The sequence below is a fragment of the Manis javanica genome, chromosome X (genome assembly GCF_040802235.1).
Source record: "Manis javanica isolate MJ-LG chromosome X, MJ_LKY, whole genome shotgun sequence".
In the NCBI taxonomy this organism is placed as follows: domain Eukaryota; kingdom Metazoa; phylum Chordata; class Mammalia; order Pholidota; family Manidae; genus Manis; species Manis javanica.
The window spans coordinates 66349778-66377082 of record NC_133174.1 but is presented as its reverse complement, the minus strand read 5'-3'; the positions used below and the strand labels follow the sequence as shown (position 1 = coordinate 66377082).

Here is a 27305-nt window from a genome sequence, read left to right as displayed (position 1 = left end):
CGGAAAGATCTGTTGGTTTTTTAACAGCTAATATGGGGGTATTAAATGGGGAGTGAGTGGGTCTGAGGTAATTTATGTTTAAGAGAGCTTGAATGATGGGTTGGAGGCCTATGAGGGCTGAAGTAGTTTGGGGGTATTGGGCCTGACAGATATACTGAGAGGGGTCACGTAATTTGATAGAGGCAGGGGGACATAGGGCCATGGAGGGGCTTGTAATGTCCCAAACTTTGGGATTTACAGGGTGTATGAGGGCGGAACTGGAGCTTTCATTGGGTAGAGGGGGGTTGTCAGCTATGAGGGCCATCAGAAAGGGAGTGCTGGGGGCTGTGGGAGTGGATATAGTTATGGAAACGTGGAGGAGGGAAAGAATGTCTCGTCCTAGTAAAGGGATGGGACACTGGGGCATAACTAGGAAGGAGTGGGAGAAAGGTATGGGACTGTCTAGGATTGTGCATAAAAGGGGGTGGTGTTTTAATGGGAAAATCTGTTTACCTCCTACCCCGACTATAGGAGTAATGGCTGGCGTGGTAGGGCCCCGGTATTCTCGCAAGACTGAGAAGGTGGCTCCTGTATCTAGGAGGTAGGAGATGGGGCGACCGTCTACTGTTAAAGTAACCCTGGGCTCCTGTTTGGTGATGGAAATGGTCGGGCGAGAAGCCTCCGGGCCCCGTCAATTTTCTTCTGCCAGCCCCACTACGGCGAGCTTAGGATGGGGGTTGTTCGTCCAGCCTCCCCTTCTGGTGGTTGGGCAATCAGACCCCCAGTGGCCCTTTTTGTGGCATCTGGGGCATGGGTTCTAGGAGATCTGGGGGAGGGGCACGCCCTTGACCACTGTCCCTCTTTTCCACACTTGAAACAAGCTCCTGGGGGGAGCTTGTCTGTAGAGGGGCGCCCAGGTTGTGGTTTTATCAGCTGGGCGAACATCTGGAAATTGGCCTGATCAGCCTTTTGTTTACCGCGTTCTTTCTCCTCCTTCCGGTTATGGAAGACTTTAAAGGCTATTGTTAGGATCTCAGTCTGTGGGGTAGCGGGGCCCTGTTCTAACTTTTTGAGTTTAGCTTTAATGTCGGGGTAGCTTTGAGCTAGGAAGTATGTCATAAAGACATGTCATCCTTCAGGTGTTTCTGGGTCTAGGCTGGTATACTGTAATAGGGCTTGAGTGAGTCTGTCTAAGAACTCGGAGGGGTTTTTATCTCTCTGAATTATGTCTTGGAACTTTTGAAAATTGACTACTTTACGAGCTGCCTTTTTCAGATCTGCTATTAAGCAGGAGGCAAAAATATCTCGAGAGCTGAGACTCATGGCGGTGTTATAATCTCAGTGTGGATCTTGTTCCGGGACAGCAGTGGGGCCAGGGGGGATAGGTGGGGTCAGTCCTGTGGGTTTCGGTAGCGTGCATTTGGGCGAAGTCCCAAACTCGTCTACGCTCTTCAGGGAGGAGGGTTTTGGCCAGGAGCATGAAAATGTCATGATGTGTGAGGCTGTAAGACTGGAGGGTCCATTGAAACTCCCTGATGTACGTCGTGGGATCAGTGGAAAAGGAACTTAGGCATTTCTCTAGTTGGGCTAAATATCCTAAATGCCTTTGGATCCTGCTACCTCCAGGAGGGGGGTGATAATTTTGGCAGGCTCTCGGGACCAAGTCTGAGGGGGACTGAAGGGTTCTGGCTCAGTCTGTGGGGGAGTGACATGGTCTAGCTGCACCTATTCAAGCAGGTCCTGAAGTGCAGAAGGGGGGCAAAGAAAATAAAGAAAGATAGAATCAGACCAACGTGTTGCCAGCCTGCAGCCCAGCTGCTTGCCTGTGCTGCTTTAGTTGAGCTTGAACTCATGACTCTGAGGTTAAGAGTCTCATGCTCTACTGAGCTACAGCAGGGCTCTAGTTAATTGCTTATGGAATGCATAAACAGAATGTTCTTTGTTCTCCATTCCTGCCACATCGGCAAGTGGGGGAAGGGCATAGCTAGAAGCAGGGGCGGTGTTTCTACACATCTTTAAGGTCTCCCTATTTTCAGAGTGAGGAGTCTTGGCAAGATATGTTTTTGTGGACAGATAACTTCTAAGGACTGCACCATTTTTTGTTTAGCTTGTGCTATCCCATGCTGCGTTCAGACATGGGGGGGAGGTGCTTTCCCATTCTTTCTACAAACATGTGAGAAGACAAAGGCGGTCCCTAACAGGGGAGAAACAGGTGATGAGGGCAAAGATGGAGGAGGCCCCTGGGACCTAGTTAAAGGGGGGCTGAAAGGCTCAGGCTTAATCTGCAGGGAATGAAGGTGGAGGAGGTGAGATTGGGGAGGAGATGGTTGGGGAGGAAGGGAGAAGGGCTATTGTAGGAGAAGAAGGGGAAGGGAGTGAACAGGAGGCTTCTGCGGGGGCGGCGGCTTGCAGGCTAGGAGAACTTGGGAGTGGGTAGGGAGAGGAGAAGGTGGAAAGCTTCGATATAGGGAATCTCCTTCCATTTTTTCAGGCGCTGGCAGTAGTTAAAAAGATCGCGAGTGATGTTAGGATCAAGAGTTCCCCCTGCAGGCCATTGGTTGTTATTGTCTAGGGGGTATGTCGGCCAATCTTGGGAGCAATATTTACGGAGAAGTTTTGGTTTTATATCAGGCATCAGGGAGAGGGTAGCCAGATGCTTAAGCAGGCATTCAAGAGGTGAACATTCAGGGAGGGATGAGGAGGCTCCCATGGCTAAAGGACAGAGAAGGAGACAAACAGGGGAAGACGAACAGAGATCCTCGGACTGGAAGCAGAGCACAAGGAGACAAAGGGCGTCCCCGATGATCCTTGGTGGTCTGCGGAAACTCGTATACGAGTCGGAATTTCTTAGGAAGTGTGGGTCGTCACCCAGACTTCCCTAAGAAGGCAGAGTGCTGGAGTCACGAGGTACCTAGCGTTACGCGTTTTCGGCGTACGGAGCAGAAGGAGGAGGGGGGGAAAAGGGAGCGTTCTCATCCGCAAAGGAGTCACCTTGTTTATGGCTGTTGGAGGGGTGTGCCTGAGAGTCAGCCGCAGCCGTGAAGGCCTGAGGTGGGGATTTATGACTCTCGGAGGAGGGGCCTGAGTGTCCACCGTAGCCGTAAAGGCTTGAGGCAGGGATTTATGGCTGTTGGAGGAGGGGCCTGAGGGTCCGCCGCAGCCGTGAATGCCTGAGGCGGGGAGAGTTCCCTCCTCATCCCCGAGCGTCAGGGCCTTGCCAGACAATCATGGTCAACGGCTCTGCGATAGCTTGGGGAAGAGTGGCGCACTCCGGGGGGAAAACTTACCTAAAGGCCAGAGAGGAGTGGTGAGTGTGATGAGCCAGGGCCGGAAAAAGAGGACAAGGGCAAGCTGCTGCTGGTCTCGGGGGGAAGATGGGGCCCAGTTGGGGTGTCCCGTCTCCCGGGTTTTGGCACCAATGAAAGGAAAGGAGCGACACATAGCAGCAATTCACCAGAGAGTTCCGCTTTATTAGGGAAAGGTGCTGGGTTATATAGGAAGGGGCATGAATTAATTTAGGTGTCACTTCTACGGGGCTGGTGGCTGTTGGCTAGGTGCTGGGGTTGGGAGGGGGGCGAGAGGTGATTGGGCTTCAGGTGGTGCCGGCGGGAACTGAGGACCCCAAAGAGAAGCTGGAAGTTTGCCATCTTACTGGTGGGGACCCTTCAGATAGAATAAGTTAGGGTACCCGGCCTAGATAACTAAAGCTTTTCCTAATTGTGGAGAAGATTAATATTTGTGTTTATCTAAAGTGGCCTTTCCCCTTTTGAAACTCAAGGTATACATTTACATCTCAAAGGCACAAAAAAAGCAAGTTCCTCTTGGGATTTTTGTTTCATTCAGGCCAGAATTTTACAACACCTACAAGGTTTTGAAATAAATCGGAGAGGTTTTGGAACTGGTAAAAGGACTGCTGGAGTATGAATTGACCACACCTGTGGTCCTGTAATGACTAGGTTTGCAAAACAGGGACAGTCGGAAGAATTGGATAATACCACCTTAATATAAAGGGGCTGACACACCCATCCACTTATGTTGGAATTTCTGTTTCTAGGGCCTTAAAAAATTCCTATCAAGCTTTCAGTATCAGTTTCCAATTTGACCAATCTTTCACTACAGAGCTACAGAAAGAAGATTCTTGTAAATATCTTCTGATTCAGGTGGGAAAAAGCAAATATTTTTGGCAGCATTAAATAACAACCCTTTGGCAATATTGATTGAAAGGGTATCTTGCTGCGACCCTCCTTACCCAGAATGACTCAGGAGACAGGGGCCCATGCAAGAGATTTTATTATCTGAAAGAGAAAGTGGCTGCCCCCAGAGAGAGAGGGAGCAGCAGCATGGTACAGAGAGTTGTGCCTTTTATTGTGGCGGATCCGCTTGGCTTTTGCCTTGGGGAAGGGTCGGGATGTTTAGAGATAAGGTGGGGCAAGTCCAGGTAAGCCCCAGACAAGTCCAGGCATAATTCTCACTGGCTTATGTGCATGGGACCATGGGGTAAATGGAGGATAAATTACTATATTCTTATATTCCTCCCTTTTCTGTTTTATAAGTGGTAGAGGATTTGGGAAGGGGTGAAGGTCAGTCTTCAGTAACTGCTTCCTGCTGATTAGGGGTGTTGAAGTTCATTTTTGTATTGATTGGGGCGGTCCTCAGATGAGCCCTTGGTCTGAAGTGGCAAAGACATCTTCCAGGTTCAATAAGGATCATCGATTTTGGAGAGGGGTTGGTAGTCCTGTCATATAAGCTGGTTAAAGGTTGTAAAGGAGGGCAGAGGGCATCAAGAGTCAGGAAAAAGGACTAATAACATTTAACCTAACTGCCTAAAGCATGGGCCACCCAGTTTTGAATAAACAACCCGAGGCTAAGCTTAGAAATGCGCCTGCTTTAAGTTAGATAACTAGAAGTGGGTAACAGCCTGGGGGCGTGATCTGTGATAAGTCACATAGACATGCTTGGGTAAGCAAGAGATAACAATTGAAGAGGTCAGGCAACTGGAGTGTTCCCTAAAAGGTTACAATATAGAATGTGTTCTAAAATTATTGGTTGTAGAAATGCACGGGCTTCGGTGTAACGGCTATGAAAATCCTATATAAGCAATACCTAAAGTTGCCTGGGGGTCAGCAGCTCGGACTCGGCCTGCGTGTCAGGGGAGGTGCTGTCGACCCCAGCTTGCTGGCTGAATAAAGATTTTGCCTGTACTTATATCTCCATGCCTGTGTGCTTTGTTCTCTCGGGAAAACCCTGAGTTTCTGGACCCTAACAAGGTTTGGTTAGAAATTTTTTGCATTTGGGCTGATGGCTATGTTTACATAGGGTGGCTGAATTAATAGCATTCTTTGGTGAACTATGTGTAGGCAGAAAAGCAACCTGTAGGGCAAAGGGAATCCTTGATGGTGAAATCTTTTGGACAGTCTGAAAGAGAAGAAAGGGCTGGCATTGGGAAGATAGGTCTGGTGAGAGAGTAAGTGTTGAGACCAGGGTTAATAACCCTGAAGCATGACGCATGGCGGTTGTAAGGGAGGTCTTAGGACTCTGTGTGGGCAGAAACTTCTTCAGTGATGAGTGGAAGTGGAGATGAGCAGCACAAAATGTGGAGAGTAAGAGGTCCTTCAGGGTGGAGGAGTAGGAACCTGCGCGGAATTTGGTGGGAGGGGAATAAGCTGAGACAAATGGCTTAAGGTGGGAGTTGTGTATCTAATGGAGAAGACCCTGGAGTTTAACTGCAGTTGGCGTGGAAAGGATTGCAGTGTATGGTCTTTGCTATTAGGGAGTTAGGGATGGTGTTGCTTAGTGTTTGGAATGGGCATGGTTTGGAGAAGTTTTTTCCTGTCTATGGTAATGGCCTTGTAGCGCTGGAAGAGCTGAACTCTCAGGTATGTGAACTGAGCGGTGGACAGCTGAAGTTTGGAGGGTGAAACTCGATAGCTGTGTTCTGAGAGAAAAGTTTAAAAGGAGAATAGTATCCTGTTGAGAGGTTTGTAGGGAGGGACTGCACAGGAGGAGATCATCTACATATTGAAGGAGGGGGGAGCTCGAGAGAGTAAGGGATTTGAGGTCTTGTGTTAGAGCCTGTTCAAAAACGTGGGAACTATCTCTAAAGCCTTGGGGAAAGACTTATTAAGTGTTCTCTGAATATTAAAAATTAACGTAACATAAGGAATTTCCTGCCTTGATTTTTCTCTGGACTACCGGCGTCTTGGTCTGACAGCATGTGAGGGGCTGAAGCAATTTCAGACATAAAAATAGGACACAAAGCTCTCTGTAAAGTTAGCCCCAGACCCTAGTCACGTACCAACTTCTGAGAAACTAAAGGAAAAGATATAAATCCCATGAGAAACAGGATGTTCAACTAACTCCACGCTATTTTTGCTTCTGTACATCGCTTTGTTAGAGAACAGCAGTACCACACGTTTCCTGCAGCAGGTGGGCAAAACACGATGCTTAAGCCCCCCAAGCATTGAACAAGGATTAGAGCTTGCTGAATTGAGGCGAAGGCGGAAAAGTTGCAAAAACTAAGCAGGATGCAGTAAAAATGCTTAAAAAGATGTTGTAACAGAGGCTTGGGGCTGCACTTGGAGAGCTTGCTCCTTGGCAGACGCCGGCTGGCTAAAACAAAGTCTTCCTTTTTATAATCTATGTTTCTGTGAAGACCTGTTTCCTTACTCCTGCTCCAGCGTGCCTGATCTGAGACCCATAACATTTGGGGGCTCGTCCGGAATTGGCACGATTGTTGAGCAGTTCTTTTGAGACCTTGAGATCGCTGACCACCCATGGGCACACGGGTATCAGCGCGTCATCAACTGTCAGAGTTTCTAAGGAGCCATCTGGAAATCCTCAGAAGGTGAGTCTGGTTCTGGTTCTGGTACTGGTTTTGGTTTGAGCACTCGTTTGACTCAACGGGGAGACTGGATGCAGCATTACTCCCCAAGTCAGGGGTAGAGGTGAGACGTTGCCCTCCCTGAAAGGAAAGGAGCGACACACAGCAGCAATTCACCGGAGAATTCCGCTTTATTATGGAAAGGTGCTGGGTTACATAGGAAGGGGCATGAATTGATTGAGGTGTCACTTCTACGGGACTGGTGGCTGTTGGCTAGGTGCTGGGATTGGGAGGGAGGTGAGAGGTGACTGGGCTTCAGGTGGCACCAGCGGGAACCGAGGACCCCCGAAGACAAACCGGAAGTTTCCCATCTTACTGGTGGGGGCCCTTCATTCCCCCCTTTCTCCTCTATGGGGTTGTGACGTTGCTTTCTCTCTGGCTGCTTCCTGCTGAACGGGGGCGGAGAAGGGAGTGAGGGCTTGAGGACCGGGAGGAAAGGGTTGATAGGACTCCCCACAGTAAGGACGAGTAGATGTGGACTTCTTCAGGTTGGAAATCAATGAAGGTTCCCTGTAACCATAGGTCGAGGACCTGTTGATTCCAATGGTGCCAAGAGGATATGGGTGTCAGGAGCCAGGCGTCTGTGGCCATTGTTTCCAGGAACAGTTTCCAGTGGAGAGAGGGGTCCATCTCAGCGTGTGGTGAGGAGGTCACGTGAGGGTGAGGGATCTTCTGTGGCCAGAAGCTGGGAGTTCCTGAATAAAAGCTGGTTGAAAGCTTGATTAGAGATTTTTCTGACTTGGCATTTGGTGAACTTTATTATACAGGGTAAGAAGAGACAGGCGAGAAGAGTGATTATTATGGGGCCTGCGATGGGCCAGAGCCAGGTGAGGAGGGGGTTTGTTAGTATAGACGAGAATGGATTGGAATTGAAAGCAGAGTGGAGACTGGAGGCAAGGTCGGTGAGTTTGGTAATGTCAGTTTCTACAATGCCGGATTCATTGATGTAATAGCAGAAGTTTTGAAGGGTGACGTTAGCTAGTGAAGTGACCTGTCTTTGGAGAGAGGCTAGAGAATCGGCTGTGGATGTCAGGGCTCCCTCAAGTTTGGCGTTGAGATCTCTAAATGCCCATAGAGAGTGACCCAAGGCTTCTCCCGAAAACCCTGCTCCAATGGCTGAGGTGATCAAAGAGATACCGACCATGATGGGAAGGAAAGCAGCTCTTTTTGTGCTCGAGGGCAAGGGAGGTTGAAGCTCAAGAAACTCTGCCATGCTGTCAAGTGTAAGCTGTGGGATTAGGGTGACGAGAATGCAGGGTGTATCGGAGTTGAGACGCAGTGAGTTGAAAAGACTGCCATTACACCAAAAGAAGTGTCCCGGTTGCGTAAATGTCTAGAGCCGGAGGTAGGGGTGTAGATAGAGAGGCAGTGAAGTGCGATGGAGGGGGGTGGAGTTGGGCCTACACAGTGGTGGATGGTGAGATTATCTGCGTATTCTGGTTCCCATAGGGGTATGTCTGCCAGGGGGCAGAGGGGTTGTCTTTCTGCATGGAAGGAGTAGTTGGAAATATTAAGGGGCACGGCGGCCAGCAGTGGGCGCTGTAGTGATGCACACAAGAAACAATTGGCAGTGTTAAGGGTGTGGTTGAGAAAGATGGTGGTGTCCTGAATGAGCTGTAATGAAGAGTAGGAGAAATGGGAAGAGGGGCAGGGATAAGAAAATGAAGAGGCGCCGTCAGGAGTTTGGATAATGACTTTTTCAGAATGTCTGCTATCTGATGCTACTTCAGAGATCTGGGAATGAGAGGGAACATACTTTCGAGAGATATGAAGGGTACTGTGGGGGTCGAGGAAAACCCGTAGTAAACTGAGGCTTTGACTCCGGGGGCCCATCGAGAGTCCCAGGGATCTGGGATTGATAAGGAGAATGAGCCGTTGGGATATTTCGTGAAACGGTTGGAGGAGTAATACTGTGGGTACTGGAAGTTATTTATGTAGTGAATGGCACAAGACGAGTAGGGACATCTCCTGTAAGTGTCTGGCTATCGCCGGCAATAGGCTTGTTTTTGGTCATAGAGGAAGCAGAGGTAGGGAGAATAAGGGTAGCTGCTAGTGAACACTTCGGTGGAGGGAGGAAAGTGGAGGTGTAAAGTCTCAGAGCAGCTTTTCAGAGGGCAGTCTGGTGTGACAATGAGGGCAGTAACTTTTGTTTGATGCTGTGTGTAAGTCTGTCTGACTTTGAATTGTCATACAAAGGAGGCTGGGGTGGCGGGGAAAACAATAAGAATGAGGAAAAAAGCGAGAGAGCAGTAAAGGAGGAAAAAGTCATGATTCAGGTATGGATGGCAAAGGGGGTGCACGGGATTTTGGAGGAAAGAGGACAGTAAGGTCAGGAGTCTGGAGGGAGGGAGAGTCTGTAAAGTTTTGTAGGTTAAGAGACCTTTTAGGTGATGTGGGGACAGAATGGTAAGGGGTGCCCTGAATGTCAGTTTATGAGCTTCTTTCTGCAAGAGCTGTCTAGCGGCTAATGCTCGTAGGCAGGGGGCCCATCCCTGAACTGTGTGGTCTAATTGCTTGGAGAGATAAGCTACTGGGGCAAACGATGGGCCATAATATTGGCTTAGGACTCCTAGAGCTTGACTGGACCTCTCATGAATGTATAATGAGAAGGGCTTCGACAAATCAGGTAGATGGAGAGCTGGGGCTTCCACAAAGTCTTGACGGAGCTTAATGAAGGAGTGTCATGGTGAGGAGGATAATGGTTTTTTTAGGGGGGCTCTTGCTGAGGTCGTATAGAGGTCTTGCCAACAGGGAGAAGTTAGGGATCTATGCTCTAAAATATCTAGCCAGGCCTAGAAAGGAAAGGATTTCTGTCTTGGTTTTGGGAATGGGCAGGTCAGAGAAGAGCCATTTTCTGTCTAAGTAATGGACTTTCTTTGTTGAGATAGAAGGAATCTAAGGTAAGTGACAGGAGGGGAAGAGATTTGAGCTTTGATGGGGGATACTCGGTAACTTCTGGAAGCTAGGAGGTTAAGTAGAGAGACAGTGTCAAGTTGAGACTGTTCTCACGAGAGTCTGCAGAGTAGAAGATTGTCCATGTATTGTAATAAGGTGGACTTGGAGTGATCATGATGAAACTGTTTGAGGTCCTGAGCTAGGACCTGTCTAAAAATATGGGGACTATCTTGGAAGCTTTGTGGCAAAACTGTCCAAGTGAGTTGTTCAGAATGTCTTGTGTATGGGTCTGTCCAGGTGAAGGTGATAAAATCTTGGGAGCAGGGATCTACAGGGATAGAAAAATGGGTCCTTGAGATCTAGGACTGAGAAGTGGGATGCTGAGGCAGGGGTCTGCGATAAAAGGCTGTATGGATTTAGAACTAAGGGATGGATAGGGACAACGGCTAAGTTGATGAGGTGAAGGTCTTGGATGAGGCAGTAAGATCCGTTGTTTTTTTAACAGCTAATATGGGGGTATTAAATGGGGAGTGAGTGGGTCTGAGGTAATTTTTGTTTAAGAGATCTTGAATGATGGGTTGGAGGCCTATGAGGGCTGAAGTGGTTAGGGGGTATTGGGCCTGACAGATATACTGAGAGGGGTCATGTTATTTGATAGAGGCAGGGGGACATAAGGCCACGGAGGGGCTTGTAATGTCCCAAACTTTGGGATTTACAGGGTGTATGAGGGTGGTACCGGAGCTTTCATTGGGTAGAGGGGGGTCGTCGGCTATGAGGGCCAGCAGAAAGGGAGTACTGGGGGCTGTGGGAGTGGATATAGATATGGAAACGTGGAGCAGGGAAAGGATGTCTCGTCCTAGTAAAGGGATGGGACACTGAGGCATAACCAGGAAGGATTGGGAGAAAGGTATGGGATTGTCTAGGATTGTGCATAAAAGGGGGTGGTGTTTTAATGGGAAAATCTGTTTATCTCCTACCCCGACTATGGGAGTAATGGCTGGCGTGGTAGGGCCCCGGTATTCTCGCAAGTCTGAGAAGGTGGCTCCTGTATCTAGGAGGAAGGAGATGGGGCGACTGTCTACTGTTAAAGTAACCCTGGGGTCCTGTTTGGTGATGGAAATGGTCGGGCGAGAAGCCCCCTGGCCATGTCAATCTTCTTCTGCCAGCCCCACTACGGCAGGCTTAGGATGGGGGTTGTTCGTCCAGCCTCCCCTTCTGGTGGTTGGGCAATCAGACCCCCAGTGGCCCTTTTTGTGGCATCTGGGGCATGGGGTGGTCGGAGATTTGGGGGAGGGGCACGCCCTTGTCCAATGTCCCTCTTTTCTGCACTTGAAACAAGCTCCGGGGGGGGGGGGGTCTTGTCTGTAGAGGGGCGCCCAGGTTGTGGTTTTATCAGCTGGGCCATCATCTGAAATTGGTCTGATCAGCCTTTTGTTCACGGCATTCTTTCTCCTCCTCCCGGTTATGGAAGACTTTCAAGGCCACTGTTAGGATCTCAGTCTGTGGGGTAGTGGGGCCCTGTTCTAACTTTTTGAGTTTAGCTTTAATGTCGGGGTAGCTTTGAGCTAGGAAGTATGTCATAAGGACATGTCTTCCTTCAGGTGTTTCTGGGTCTAGGCTGGTATACTGTAATAGCGCTTGAGTGAGTCTGTCTAAGAACTCAGAGGGGGTTTCGTCTCTCTTTTGAATTATGTCTTAGAGCTTTTGAAAATTGACTACTTTACGAGCTTCCTTTTTCAGACCTGCTATTAAGCAGGAGGCAAAAATATCTTGAGAGCGGAGACCCATGGCCGTGTTATAATCTCAGTGTGGGTCTTGTTCAGGGACAGCAGTGGGGCCAGGGGGATAGGTGTGGTCAGTCCTGTGGGTTTCGGTTGTGTACATTTGGGCGAAGTCCCAAACTCATCTACGCTCTTCAGGGAGGAGAGTATTGGCCAGGAGCATGTAAATGTCATGGTGTGTGAGGCTGTAAAACTGGAGGGTCCATTGAAACTCCATGATGTATGTCGTGGGATCAGTGGCGTTTCTCTAGTTGGGCTAAATCTCCTAAGGAGAAAGGGATGTGAATGCGCACGATGCCTTCGAATCGTGCTACCTCCCAGAGGGGGGCGATAATTTTGGGAGGCCCTCAGGACGAGTCTGAGGGGGACTGAAGGGTTCTGGCTCAGTCTCTATGGGAGTGACGCGGTCTAGACGCGCCTAGTCAAGCAGGTCCTGAAGTGCGGAAGGGGGTCAAAGAAAATAAAGAAAGATAGAATCGGACCCACGTGTCGCCAGCTAGCAGCCCAGCTGCTTACCTCTGCAGCTTTAGTTGGGCTTGAACTCATGACTCTGAGGTTAAGAGTCCCATGCTCTACTAACTGAGCTACAGCAGGGCTCCAGTTAATTGCTTATGGAATGTGCAAACAGAATGTTCTTTGTTCTCCATTCTTGCCACATCTGCAAGTGGGGTAAGGGCATATCTAGAAGCAGGGGCGGTGTTTCTACACATCTTCAAGGTCTCCCTATTTTCAGAGTGAGGAGTCTTGGCAAGAAATGTTTTTGTGGACAGATAACTTCTAAGGACTGCACCGGTTGATCTCTAACTCGTGCTTTCCCATGCTGCATTCAGACATGGGTGAAGGTGCTTTCCCATTCTCCCTACAAACATGTGAGAAGACAAAGGTGGTCCCTAACAGGGGAGAAACAGGTGATGAGGGCAAAGACGGAGGAGGCCCCTGGGACCTAGTTAAATGGGGGGCTGAAAGGCTCAGGCTTAATCTGCGGGGGATGAAGGCGGAGAAGGTGAGATGGGGGAGGAGATGGTGGGGGAGGAAGGGAGAAGGGCTGTTGTAGGAGAAGAAGAGGAAAGGAGTGAACGGGAGGCTTCTGCAGGGGCAGCGGCTTGCAGGCCAGGGGAACTTGGGAGGGGGCGGGGTAGGAGGAGGCGGAAAGCTTCGACATAGGGAATCTCCTTCCATTTTTTCAGGCGCTGGCAGTAGTTAAAAAGATCGCGAGTGATGTTAGGATCAAGAGATCCCCCTGCTGGCTATTGGTTGTTATTGTCTAGGGGGTATGTCGGCCAATCTTGGGAGCAATATTTACGGAGAAGTTTTGGTTTTATATCAGGCATCAGGGAGAGGGTAGCCAGATGCTTAAGCAGGCATTCAAGAGGTGAACTTTCAGGGAGGGATGAGGAGGCTCCCATGGCTAAAGGACAGAGAAGGAGACAAACAGGGGAAGATGAGCGGAGATCCTCGGACTGGAAGCAGACCGCAAGGAGACAAAGGACGTCCCTGATGATCCTTGGTGGTCTGCGGAAACTCGTATACGAGTTAGAATTTCTTAGGAAATGTGGGTTGTCACTCAGACTTCCCTAAAAAGGCAGTTTGCCGGAGTCACGAGGTACCTAGCGAGGAGTTTTCGGCAGACAGATTTCGGTGGACGGAGAAGGAGGAGTGGGGGGAAAGGGAGCGTTCTCATCCGCAAAAGAGTCACCTCGTTTATGGCTGTTGGAGGGGGGGGCCTGAGAGCCTGCCGCAGCTGTGAAGGCCTGAGGCGGGGAATTATGGCTATCGGAGGAGGGGCCTGAGGGTCCGCCGCAGCCGTGAAGGCCTGAGGCGGGGAGAGTTCCCTCCTCGTCCCCGAGCGTCAGGGCCTTGCTGGACAATCACGGTCAATGGCACTGCGATAGCTCGGAGAAGAGTGGCCTACCCTCGGGAAATTTTGCTTAAAAAGTTTCAGCACTGATGGAAGGGATGGTGAATGCGTTTATGACTGTCGGAGGAGGGGCCTGAGGGTCTGCCGCAGCCGTGAATGCCTGAGGTGGGGAGAGTTCCCTCCTCATCCCTGAGCGTCAGGTCCTTGCCGGACAATCATGGTCAATGGCACTGCGATAGCTCGGGGAAGAGTGGCCCACTCCGGGGGGAAAACTTACCTAAAGGCCAGAGAGGAGTGGTTTGTGTGATGAGCCAGCGCCGGAAAAAGAGGACGAGGGCAAGCTGCTGCTGGTGTTGGGGGGAAGATGGGGCCCAGTTGGGGTGTCCCATCTCCCGGGTTTCGGCACCAATGAAAGGAAAGGAGCGACACACAGCAGCAATTCACTGGAGAATTCTGCTTTATTAGGGAAAGGTGCTGGGTTATATAGGAAGGGACATGAATTGATTGGGGTGTCACTTCTATGGGGCTGGTGGCTGTTGGCTAGGTGCTGGGATTGGGAGGGGGGCGAGAGGTGATTGGGCTTCAGGTGGTGCTGACGGGAACTAAGGACCCCGAAGAGAAACCGGAAGTTTGCCATCTTACTGGTGGGGGCCCTTCACTCCCCATCTGTCTGGTTCTCTGTTGTGGCCACCTGATATGCGCAAGCGGTATAGTGTATCTTTTATATGTTCTTTTTTGAGAAGTATTGTTAACTGTAGTCATTATGTCTTAATCTGTATGTTTGTGTATCTAAATGTGTAAAAGAAGAATATTTTTCTACTTCCGGGTAGTATTATTAAAAATTGATTTAAAGACAAGTGCTTGTAAAATGTGGGCATTCTAAAACTTTCCAAAAATTCTAATAAAAGATATTAAGCATTAATGCTACATTTAAGTTAAACTGAAATGGGCATGTCCTTATGGTTATCAGCTGCCTAAGTTTACCTAAAGTCATTTAAGTTGATGTTTTCTGCTAAATCTTTCAAGAATAAAATTCTTAGGGGCTTGAGTTTGTCTAATATTCAGTAAAGGTCTTGTAAGTGATCTATCATAGTTGTTAAGAATGAGTAAACTAAGTGTAGCAAATAAACATCTTAATAATAATAATACTGTATTAATGTATAACAGTGTATATATATGCAAACAGCCTGAGAATTTTTGTAGTAACCAAAATTCTTAAAGTTTGCTAAGTTATATAGACATATTTTATGCCTAATGAGAAATTGTGCTGTAAAGCACATTTCCAAAAATGATAAAATGTTCATGTTTGTCAATGTAAAGAATGCTAGTGTAACAGTTTGCAATAGCCTACTTCTCAGTGTTCACTGAAAATTAGAGTTCCTATTGGTTTTAAGTTCTAATAAACCTACTTCAACTAATAAGGAAAACATTTCTCTATGCTAAAGAATGTGTCTTTTGATAAAAGAATGTAACTTTGTTCTAAAGTACAGCTGTGTATTTAAAGAGAAAGAACTCTGAATGTAAAAAGGAAGCTGTAGAAAATTTGTATAAGAATTGATATGGTCATGCTATATAAAATTAAAGCAAATAAGTCTTGATATCAAGTATATAGCAAAATTAGAATTTTGTTTTCAGTTACAAGGACAAAGTTTTCTTAAACAGTCTGCTCTTAATGTTGAAAGATTGCAAAGGGTTCTCTGTTTTATCAAAGCAGTTTCTCACGCTTAAAGTCTCAATGAGTTGTCTGAGTAATTTTAAAAATGAGATCTTAATATTAAGAAGACTAAAAGCTAAACTTTGCCTAACTGTAACCTTCTGTATTTGTCTTAGAAGTATTTTTGTTGTCATTCTGGTTAAATAGATAAGTATTGCTTCCCAGCAACCTATAATCCTATTTAAGCAAGTGCCAAAGAAACTTTCTTCTGACAACTTCCCAAAATCAAATTCAAAAAGGTGCTTTTACCTCTAGTTAACTCTGATATGTTCCAGAGGGCCCCTGGAACAGGTCAGAGGAATTTTTTTTCTCATTTAGGAAAGTATTTAGCTAATTTAGCTTATTTATCTGATATATAATTATCTGCTTAATTACCTGTAAATCGCTGTCAAAGAGAATGATGCTAAACTTTGTTACTGAATGTTTTTTTGTTACAGTAGTATCCCAATTTCCTTATGTCAACTGTCTTACAGTAAGCTCTCATCAGATCTTAGCCATTGTCATTTGTAAGTCTTCTTTTCATTTATAGTCACTGTTTTATTACTCCTACACTGTAAAGAACTAGATTTCAGCAGAACAAGTATTGGTTACATAGGATTAAGTAAACTAAGGAAGATGATTTCGTGGCTTTTTGTTTCAAATGTTGCTCTTAGAGTGTTTTAAGCTTTTTCTCTAAAGCTGACAACAGTTTATTAAATGACTGTCTTTATAAGCAGAATTGAAACTTTATCTTTCTCTCTACCTGATCCCTCCGGAATTTAAAAACTCTCAGTGACTATTTTTATATTTCATAGCAGTATGTTTATTTGCATAAGTTCAATAAGAATCTGCTTTCCTTGTAAGAGGACCAATTAAAAGCACTGGTTATATTACCAAGGCTTTGACTGGAATGTTATACCTGAGAGACACATGTGTAGACTCAGATGTGAACAGACAGCTTTAAGGAACAGGTTGAATTTATAAAGCCAACAAAGCCCCTTAGAAGAACTGGCCTGGTACCTTGCTTACAGGTTCCCAGCAGCCTTACCAGGTGAGTAAGGAAGGTCACTTCCTGGCAGGTGCAGGAACCTCAGCACGTCTTGAAGACCTCAAGAAGAGAGGAATTCACCCAAATGTACAGGTACTGCAGGTACAACCTGATGGCAAGTCTGGCTTGTCTTTCTGGCCTCAAGAGGCCTTTACAAGTTCATTCTGAAACACCTTATAAAAAGTTCCAGCAAAGCACATTTTTAAAAAAGCCTATATACTTGAGATGGATTAATGATTGTGCATTGAGCATTGACCCCCCATACAGAATTTTATTGTTGTTAACAACCATTTGATCAATGAATATGAGAGATGCCCTCTCAAAAAAAAGCCTATACAATCAATTGCTCTTCTTAATGCACTTATACAAATTATCAAGCCAAGTGTTAATCATTTTCTTAATCTGGTTACTTCTAACAAAAATGAGGGTGGTGTTAGAGAAAAGTGTTGTTTCAATAATGCAGCCTTTATCTATACTAAATATTAATACTAGTCATTGAGGCATAAACTAGATCCAGAATTCTAGTTTCCCCAAAATATCTATTATTCTCCAAATGTGTTAGTTTTCTCCCACGATTTCACTTAAAGTTTTACTATTTCTAGTTCTTGTATTCAACCATGCATTCTTAATCTCATGAAGTTTGTCTTTCCAGAATGAAAAATTCAACTCCAGATATTGCTATTTAACCTAATAACACAATGTGTTCTATCTTGCCTAGAAGCCATAAAACTACAAATAGTAACAGAAATGGAACCTGAAATAGAAGTGCCCATCTTCTGAAGCCCTCTCAACTGACCATTGATGGAGACCTAACTGCACCCTTTACTGAGCCCCTTCTCAGCATGAAGCAGTCAGAGCGGTCATCGCCCCCTTTTCCTAGCAGCAGCTACAGTCTCTATCTTCAGAGGGGAAAATGAGACAAGAACCATGGGCTTAGACAGAGTAGAGTGAGGGCCTCTGGAAAAAGCATGACAAGATATTTACAGTCAAAGCAATGCAACAATGTAAAGTTCCTATCAAAACTGTGTTCAGCATTATGAAAGTGAAGAGCACACTGATTCTCCAGGGTAAAGATAGCAGACTAGGTATATAGACATCTTCAGTGAGATCAGCTAAAAGTCAAAAGGCCAGGAGCAACTTGTCCTAGAATGAGTGTTCTGCAAGAGTATCTCAGCATAACCCATGACTTCACTGTAAACAAGCCCCAGATCTTAGAACTCTTAAAGGCAATTTGGCTGCCTAAGAGACTGGCCATAATGCACTGTCCAGGACATCAAAAAGGAAATTCGCCTGAGGCAAGGGGAAACCATGCAGCTGACCTGGCAGCCAGAGAAGTGGCCCTGAAAAAAAAATCTCAGAATTAATTATGACCTTGCCACCACCCATGTTGCAAGAGAAGCCACATTATAATAGAAAAGACTTAGAGTTTGTTGCAGAGTATGGGGCAAAAGAAAACAGTGAAGACTGGATGATCCACCCTGATGGGAGAGTTATGCTCCCTGCTGTGCTGAGAAAGGACTTGCTGAAACAGATACACAGTAGCACCCATTTGAGTAAAAATAAAATAATAGACTTAGTTCAGAAAGACTTCTAGGTCCCCGGGGCATGAAATAGGAGAAAGTTGCATTGTCTGTCAACAAGTAAATCCCTCCCGACAGGTTACACAAGTACAGGGAAATAGGGAGAGAGGAGAATCCCTGGGGCGACATTGAGAAGTAGATTTCACTAAGATAAAACCTAGATAATATGGGTACAAATATTTGTTAGTTTTTGTAAATACCTTCTCTGGGTAAGTAGAGGCTTTCCCAACAAAGACAGAAACAGCCCAAGTGACTGTGAATAAGCTTCTAAATGAAATAGTCCCCCGGTTCAGGTTGCCTCTGCCTATGGGGTCTGATAACAGACCGACTTTTGTGTCACCACTGACCCAAGGAGTTGTTAGTGCCCTGAATGTCCCATGGAAACTTCAGTGTGCTTACAGGCCCCAAAGTTCAAGCCAGGTTGAAAGGATGAATCAGACCCTGAAAGAGACTCTTATTAAGTTAACTTTGGAAACTGGCGAAGGGTGGGTACAGCTCCTCCCCTTAGCATTTCTCCGGGTAAGATGCACCCCATATATTTTAAAGCTCACCCCTTTTGAGATTCTGTTTGGTCGACCCCCTCCTATCCTCCCTCGTGTAGGCTTGGAAAAAGCTACAGAAATCTCTAATCAAGAAATTATGCAGTCCTCACAGGCCCTACAAAGAGTGCAAGACCAAATCCACTCACTGGTGAAGGCTGCCATACAGGGAAAGGATCTTCCAGAACCACACTCGTTCCAGCCGGGAGACCTTGTGTGGGTAAAACGACATAAGACTGAGGTACTGGGGGCCCGGTGGAAAAGACCTTACCCAGTCATCTTGACAACCTCCACAGCTGTGAAGGTTGCTGGTGTAAAACCATAGATCCACCACACACAGTTGAAGCTGGCTAGAGAGGGGGAGGAAAACTCCACTACTTGGACAGTGTTGAAGCCACCGCCCAACCAAGACCCACTAAAGATAAGACTCGAAAGGAAAACCAAAAACTCAAGATGTATTATTTTAATATAGTTTTTAGAAGCTCTACCTGCTCCCAGTCTTGCCACCCAGTACCCCCACTGGCCAGGAAATTACTCATGGAATTTAATCAATACAGCCTTGGGAAAGAATATTGTTAGTTTTACAGGAAGTGACCCCCCAGTTTTTAGATTTGATCTCTTTGAACTATGGCCAGAACTATCCACTTATAAGTATCCTAAGAATAAGGATGACAAGGCTTTTCAAAGAGCATTCCAAAGGTGGGATTATTTATGGTTACCTAGCAAATCAGGGGGCCCACTGTTAGGGAAATGGACACTATCATTGTGCAAATTGGGGATGTGAAACCATAGCCCCCTGGACAGACCATGACCCCTATATTTCCTTGTCTTGAGACAGCCTCCTTGACCTTGATACAGCTAGAAAGATGAACCCACTAAAATTTAAAGTTAAAAATTAGGACCCTTATAGGGTGGGAAAGGATTGGGGGACAGGAAAGACATGGAGGCTCTGGCTATATATAAGGGGCCAGGACCCAAGAACCGAGTTCACTATACAAAGAGTTCAAATACCCCAGCTTCTGAACCCTGCGGGCCCCCCGGAGAGGTACCCCTGTTAAATCCAGTGCCCCTTCTGACGAGAAGAACACTGCAACTCCCCACCCCAGTGCCAAAGCCCCACACTGAGCCATCAAGTGGAAATATTAGCTTAAAAGAACCTCCTGACACCAGCCTGTTAATGACAACTACAAGACCCCCGGACCAGATACGCAAGATGCTAGAGCCAGACTACAGATTAGTAATTTAATCCACTGTCAATTTGACAAATGATTGCTAGTTCTGCGTAAATCCAAAACCTCTTTATTATGTTAGTCTAGCCGCAAATGCGACCCTGGGAAAAGAAGAAAACCTTCATCAAAAAAAAAAAAATACCTAGGAATAAACCTAACCAAAGAAGTGAAAGACTTATACTCTGAAAACTACAAGTCACTCTTAAGAGAAACTAAAGGGGACATTAACAGATGGAAACTCATCCCATGCTCGTGGCTAGGAAGAATTAATATCGTCAAAATGGCTATCCTGCCCAAAGCAATATACAGATTTGATGCAATCCTTATGAAACTACCAGCAACATTCTTCAATGAACTGGAACAAATAATTAAAAAATTCATTTGGAAACACTAAAGACCCCGAATAGCCAAAGCAATCCTGAGAAAGAAGAATAAAGTAGGGGGGATCTCACTCCCCAACTTCAAGCTCTACTATAAAGCCATAGTAATGAAGACAATTTGGTACTGGCACAAAAACAGAGCCACAGACCAATGGAACAGACTAGAGAATCCAGACATTAACCCAGACATATATGGTCAATTAATATTTGATAAAGGAGCCATGGACATACAATGGTGAAATGACAGTCTCTTCAACAGATGGTGCTGGCAAAACTGGACAGCTACATGTAGGAGAATGAAACTGAACCATTGTCTAACCCCATATACAAAAGTAAAACTCAAAATGGATCAAAGACCTGAATGTAAGTCATGAAACCATTAAACTCTTGGAAAAAAACATAGATAAAAACCTCTTAGACATAAACATGAGTGACCTCTTCTTGAACATATCTCCCAGGGCAAGGAAAACAACAGCAAAAATGAGCAAGTGGGACTACATTAAGCTGAAAAGCTCCTGTACAGCGAAAGACACCATCAATAGAACAAAAAGTAACCCTACAGTATGGGAGAATATATTTGAAAATAACAGATCCGATAAAGGCTTGACGTCCAGAATATATAAAGAGCTCACACGCCTCAACAAACAAAAAACAAATAACCCAATTAAAAAATGGGCAGAAGAACTGAACAGACAGTTCTCTAAAAAAGAAATAGAGATGGTCAAGAGACACATGAAAAGATGCTCCACATCGCTAATTATCAGAGAAATGCAAATTAAAACTACAATGAGGTATCACCTCATACCAGTAAGGATGGCTGCCATCCAAAAGACAAACAACAACAAATGTTGGCAATGCTGTGGAGAAAGGGGAACCCTCCTACACTGCTGGTGGGAATGCAAATTAGTTCAACCATTGTGGAAAGCAGTATGGAGGTACATCAAAATGCTCAAAATAGACTTACCATTTGACCCAGGAATTGCACTCCTAGGAATTTACCCTAAGAATGCAGCAATCAAGTATGAGAAAGACCAATGCACCCCTATGTTTATCGCAGCACTATTTACAATAGCCAAGAATTGGAAGCAACCTAAATGTCCATCGATAGATGAATGGATAAAGGAGATGTGGTACATATACACAATGGAATACTACTCAGCCATAAGAAAAGGGCAAATCCTACCATTTGCAGCAACATGGATGGAGCTGGAGGGTATTATGCTCAGTGAAACAAGCCAAGTGGAGAAAGAGAAATACCAAATGATTTCACTCATCTGTGGAGTATAAGAACAAAGGAAAAACTGAAGAAACAAAATAGCAGCACAATCACAGAACTCAAGAATGGACTAACAGGTACCAAAGGGAAAGGGACTTGGGAGGATGGGTGGGTAGGGAGGGGTAAGGGAGGGGGAGAAAAAGGGGGGTATTAATATTAGCATGCATGGGGGTGTGGGAGAAAGGGGAGGGCTGTACAACACAGAGAAGACATGTAGTGACTCTACAACAGTTTGCTATGCTGACGGACAGTGACTGTAAAGGGGTATATAGGGGGGATCTGTTATAGGGGGGAGCCTACTAAACAAAATATTCATCATGTAAGTATAGATTTATGATTAAAAAAAAAGCAGTTCCTGTGTGGTGACCTCCAATGTGTTCTACACAATGATATAAAGGGCATATAAAAGTGTAGGCAAAGGGTCTGTTTGTGTTTATACAGAGGATCAAAGCCTAATTTGGCTACCCCGAAAATGAACTAAGATACGATATGAAAAAGAACTTCCAACATCAGCACTCTCAGGAAGACTCATGCCAGAAGATGACCATTAAAAAACCCCAACAAAGATCCATGTACTGCTACAGGTGTAGATGCACTCATCCCACCAGTTCCTGGACTTGCCATGGGAATGAAGAAGGAGATATTTAAGCCGGGCTGTGCATACAGCAAAACAACAAATTTGACTGGATCTAAACTGTTGGAACTCAACCAAGAATTAGGAGAAGTGCAAATTGTAGCACTCCAAAATCTTACAACTACAGACTATTTACTGTTAAAAGAACATATGGGATGTGAACAGTTCACAGGAATGGGTTGTTTTAATTTGTCTGATTTCTCTCAGACTGTTCAAGTTCAGGTGGACAATATCCACCATATCAATGATAAGTTTTCACAAATGCCTAAGGTGCCTAACTGGTTTTCTTGGTTTCACTGGAGATGGCTGGTAATTATAGATATGCTTTGGTTATGTAACTGTACTCCTATTATGTTAATGTGTGTGTGCAATTTAATTAGTAGTTTAAAACCTATACATGCTGAAGTTACTCTACAAGAAGATATGTCAAAGAAATAATCAATCTTCCCATGTTTTCTTCCTCCTGCTACTTCTATAGCTTTTCTTCTTCCTTCCTAATTATAAACCTTAAGTAGAATTCGTGCCTCATATAGAATTTACCGAGTATCATAATTCTTCCAAGTGGTAAAGACACCTCAAAACAAATGCTGGGCATAGAAGCCACAGGACATAAAATATGCAAAGAAGTGAAAAGCTAACCTTTTCAAACAATAAGGCTTCTCTCTCACTTACCAACTTAACATTCCCTGTATGGCCCCAGAAGATGACTGGTTAGCCAGAGACGGGTAAGATTCCTCAAAGGAGGAACAACCTAAGGCAGGCACAGTCGCAGGGGGGCCATCAGGTGAGAAAATGGGGATCAACAGAGGTGAGGCTTAGAATCTCCCTCCTCCTATTCTGAGAGAAATCTTCTGCATCCGTGGATGTTTTATTGCCCTTGTCTAGCTTGTATTAACACATAGTCTGCAGGCACACACCTGATCATCTACATTTGCTCTCTTACAACACTAAACTGTGTTTTCTACCTTTATCTTGTATCTACCTACCACTTCAGCATTTTATTAAAAATAATAATAATAAAGAGAGAAATGTGGTATCCACATATAAATCAAGTATAAAAAACAAATGAATATTCATATTTGAACTGACTGTTTATAGTTCATAATGCATGATCAAAATCAAAAGCTTCTGTGATGACTGCCCTTGTAATGTTCACCATGTAACTTATTCACTATGTAAGAATTTGTTCTCCATGTAAGAACTTGTTCGTTATGCTTCAGAAGATTAGAGACTGACGACAATTAAGCTTGGGGTAGATTATTGATTGTGCATTGAGCATTGACCCCGCTATACAGAATTTTATTGTGGTTAACAACCATTTGATCAATAAATATCAGAGATGCCCTCACAAAAAAAAAAAAAAAAAAGTACACACTTCCAATTGTAAAATAAATAAGTAACCAGGATGTAATGTATAGCATAAGGAATATAGTCAAAATATTGTAACAACTTCGTATGGTGATAGCTGGTACCTAGAATTATGTATATAAATGTTGAATCACTGTGTTGTACACCTGAAACTAATGTAATACTGTGTGTCAACTACCCCTCGATAAAATAAATAAATAAATAAATAAATAAATAAATAAATATGCGAGATGCCCTCACCAAAAAAAAAAAAAAAAAAAAAGTACACCCTTCCAATTGTAAAATAAATAAGTAACCGGGATATAATGTATAGGATAAGGAATATAGTCAAAATATTGTAACAACTTGGTATGGTGATAGCTGGTACCTAGAATTATCATGTATATAAATGTTGAATCACTGTGTTGTACACCTGAAACTAATGTAATACTGTGTGTCAACTACCCTTCAATAAAAAATACTTATATAAAAAAAAAAGAATACTAAAAAAAAAAAGAAAAGGGCAAATCCTACCATTTGTAGCAACATGGACGGAGCTGGAGGGTATTATGCTCAGCGAAATAAGCCAAGTGGAGAAAGAGAAATACCAAATGATTTCACTCATCTGTGGAGTATAGGAACAAAGGAAAAACTGAAGGAACAAAATAGCAGCACAATCACAGAACTCAAGAATGGACTAACAGGTACAAAAGGGTAAGGGACTGGGGAGGATGGGTGTGTAGGGAGGGATAAGGGGGGGGAGGAAGAAGGAGGGTATTAAGATTAGCATGCATGGGGGGTGGGAGAAAGGGGAGGGCTGTACAACACAAAGAAGACAAGTAGTGACTCTACAACACTTTGCTATGCTGATGGACAGTGACTGTAATGGGGTTTATGGGGGGACCTGGTATAGGGGAGAGCCTAGTAAACATAATATTCATCATGTAAGTATAGATTAATGATATAAAAAAAACACAAAAAACAGTTCCTGTGTGGTGACCTCCAATGAGTTCTACACAATGGTATAAAGGGCATATAAAAGTGTAGGCAAAGGTTAAAAGAACATACGGGATGTGAACAGTTCACAGGAATGGGTTGTTTTAATTTGTCTGATTTCTCTCAGACTATTCAAGTTCAGTTGGACAATATCCATCATATCATAGATAAGTTTTCACAAATGCCTAAGGTGCCTAACTGGTTTTCTTGGTTTCACTGGAGATCGCTGGTAATTATAAGTATGCTTTGGTTATGTAACTGTATTCCTGTTATGTTAATGTGTGTGCCCGATTTAATTAGTAGTTTAAAACCTATACATGCTGAAGATACTCTACAAGAAGATATGTCAAAGAAATAATCAATCTCCCCATGTTTTCTTCCTCCTGCTACTTCTATAGCTTTTCTTCTTCCTTCCTAATTACAACCCATAAATAGAATTCGTGCCTCATATCGAATATCACAATTCTTCCAAGTGGTAAAGATACCTCAAGACAAATGCTGGGCATAGAAGCCACAGGGCATAAATATGCAAAGAAGTAAAAAACTAAGCTTTTCAAACAATAAGGCTTCTCTCTCACCAACTTTACATTTCCCTGTATGGCCCCGGAAGATGACTGGTTAGCCAGAGATGGGTAAGATTCCTCAAGGGAGGAACAACCTAAGACAGGCACAGTCACAGGGGGGCCACCAGGTGAGGAATTGGGGATCAACAGAGGTGAGGCTTAGAACCCCCTACCCCCCCCCCCCGTTCTGAGGGAAATCTGCTGCATCCGTGGACGTTTTATTGCCCTTGTCTAGCTTGGATTAACACATAGTCTACAGGCACACACCTGATCATCTACATTTGCTCTCTTACAATACCAAACTATGTTTTCTACCTTTATCTTGCATCTACCTACCACTTCAGCATTTTATTAAAAATAATAATAATAAAGAGAGAAATATGGTATCCACATATAAATCAAGTATAAAAATCAAACGAATATTCATATTTGAAGTGACTGTTTATAGTTCATAATGCATGATTAAAACCGAAAGTTTCTGTGATGACTGCCCTTGTACTATTCACCATGTAACTTATTCACTATGTAAGAATTTGTTCTCCATGTAAGAACTTGTTCGTTATGCTTCAGAAGATTGGAGACTGACGAAAATTAGGCTTGGGGTGGATTGATTTTACATTGAGCATTGAGTCCCCTATACAGAATTTTATTGTTGTTAACAACCATTTGATCAAAAAAATAGGAGAGATGCCCTCACACACAAAAAATAACAAATAAATAGATAAATAAAATAAAGTACACACTTCCTATTGTAAAATAAGTAAGTAACCGGGATGTAATGTATAGCATAAGGAATATAGTCAAAATATTGTGACAACTTGGTATGGTGATAGCTGGTACCTAGAATTACCATGTATATAAATGTTGAATCACTGTGTTGTACACCTGAAACTAATGTAATACTGCATGTCAACTACCCTTCAATAAAAAATAATTATCTAAAAAAAAAAAAAAGGTACTTTCTAATACAAGAAAAAAAAAAAGAAGAAAACATTCTCCTTTTTAGTCTAGATGAGATCAGGGACAGAGGTCTCTGCCCATGGGGATTGGACCCCTTGCTTACCTTGGGAGATGTGCAAGGCACAGGGTTTTGCATCCATTCCTATTCATATTCAGCCAAAAATCCCTGTCTTCAGAAACTCTGTGAAACTACTCTAAACTACACTTCCCGGGCTTCTAGTGAAAAAGTTAACTTCCTGGTTAGCGGGTCTGCCACGTGGTTTGCTTGTACCAGCAGATTAACCCCTTGTTTGAGCAATTAATAACAGCTAGTGTAAGAGACCTAAGGGCACCCCAGCTCTGTATTTCGGTTCACATCCTCCCTCCAGTTTATAACAGGGAAGCTGGTAGAGAACACGTGGGCTTAATATATTCTCTTAGAACAAAAAGAGCAGCCCGCATCCTAGTGACCCTCCTAGTTGGGCTGAGAATAGCAGGATCAGTAGCAGTAGGGACTGCTTCTTTTGTTGTAAATAATGCCAATTTCAAAGTGCTCAGTAATCAAGTAGATAACGATCTAGAGATGTTAGAGAGCTCAGTCTATCAGTTAGAGTCAGCTGTAGACTCCCTAGCAGAGGTAGTCTTGCAAAATAAGGAGAGGGCTGGACCTCCTCTTTATGAAACAAGAGGGACTTTGCATGGCATTAAGTGAAACCTGCTGCTTCTATGCAGACAAATCAGGCATTATTCAAGATACCTTGGCTATGGTGAGACAGAACCTCAAAGTAAGAGGTTCAGAGGGAAGCAACAGCAAACTGGTATCAGGGCCTGTTCTCATAGTCCCCTTGGCTAACAACCCTCCTGACAGCCCTTGCAGGTCCCCTTGCTTTCCTCCTGCTTGTAGTTACTATAGGGCCCTGTGTTATGAATTGCCTCATGAGTTGTATTCAGAAAAGACTAGTGGCAGTAAAGCTACTTTTCATTAAAGAACATTACCAAGCCAAAAAAAAAACAAACAAAAAACTGAAGAGTCAATGGTTTGACTCTGTTGCAAGGAGAGGGGGGAATGTGAGGGGCTGAAGCAATTTCAGACATAAAAATAGGACACAAAGCTCTCTGTAAAGTTAACCCCAGACCCTAGTCATGTACCAACTTCTGAGAAACTAAAGGAAAAGATATAAATCCCATGAGAAACAGAATGTTCAACTAACTCCATGCTATTTTTGCTTCTGTACATTGCTTTGTTAGAGACCAGCAGTATCACACTTTTCCTGCAGCAAGTGAGAAAAACAGGATGCTTAAGCCCCCAGAGCATTGAACAAGGAATAGAGCTTGCGAAGGTGGAAAAGTTGCAAAAACTAAGCAGGATGCGGTAAAAATGCTTAAAAAGATGTAACAGAGGCTCGGGGCTGCACTTGAAGAGCTTGCTCCTTGGCTGACGCTGGCCGGCTAAAATAAAGTCTCCCTTTTTATAATCTATGTTTCTGTGAAGACCTGTTTTCTTACTCCTGCTCCAGCGTGCCTGATCTGAGACCCATAATAAGCATATCAAAAGGCTGCCTGTTCAGCTCCCAAGGTGGGCTGAGGTATTGTCTATTAGCTAAAGAATCCTGCCTTTCACTATGCCATCTACTGCTGGGTCTGCATGCTAAATTAGTTGCTCAGTTTGCAAAATTACCTCCTCAGAT

At 44.5% G+C, this 27305-nt stretch overlaps 2 long non-coding RNA genes across 4 annotated transcripts; one reads left to right on the top strand and one right to left on the bottom strand.

Moving 5' to 3' along the window:
* Nucleotides 1–2422: 2422 nt before the first annotated feature.
* LOC140847342 (uncharacterized) lies at nucleotides 2423–23365 on the top strand. Of its 3 annotated transcripts, none has more exons than XR_012127339.1 (3): nucleotides 2423–2886; nucleotides 16853–21215; nucleotides 21580–23365. It is a non-coding gene; the product is annotated as an uncharacterized lncRNA (long non-coding RNA). The 3 variants fall into 3 exon arrangements; XR_012127340.1 differs by lacking the exon at nucleotides 2423–2886 and adding an exon at nucleotides 3074–3286; XR_012127338.1 differs by lacking the exon at nucleotides 2423–2886 and having other exon boundaries at nucleotides 16204–21215.
* Nucleotides 6972–25849, bottom strand: LOC140847341 (uncharacterized). Its single transcript, XR_012127337.1, has 2 exons — nucleotides 25742–25849; nucleotides 6972–7565 (listed from the first exon to the last, which is right to left on the bottom strand). It is a non-coding gene; the product is annotated as an uncharacterized lncRNA (long non-coding RNA).
* Nucleotides 25850–27305: the final 1456 nt, after the last annotated feature.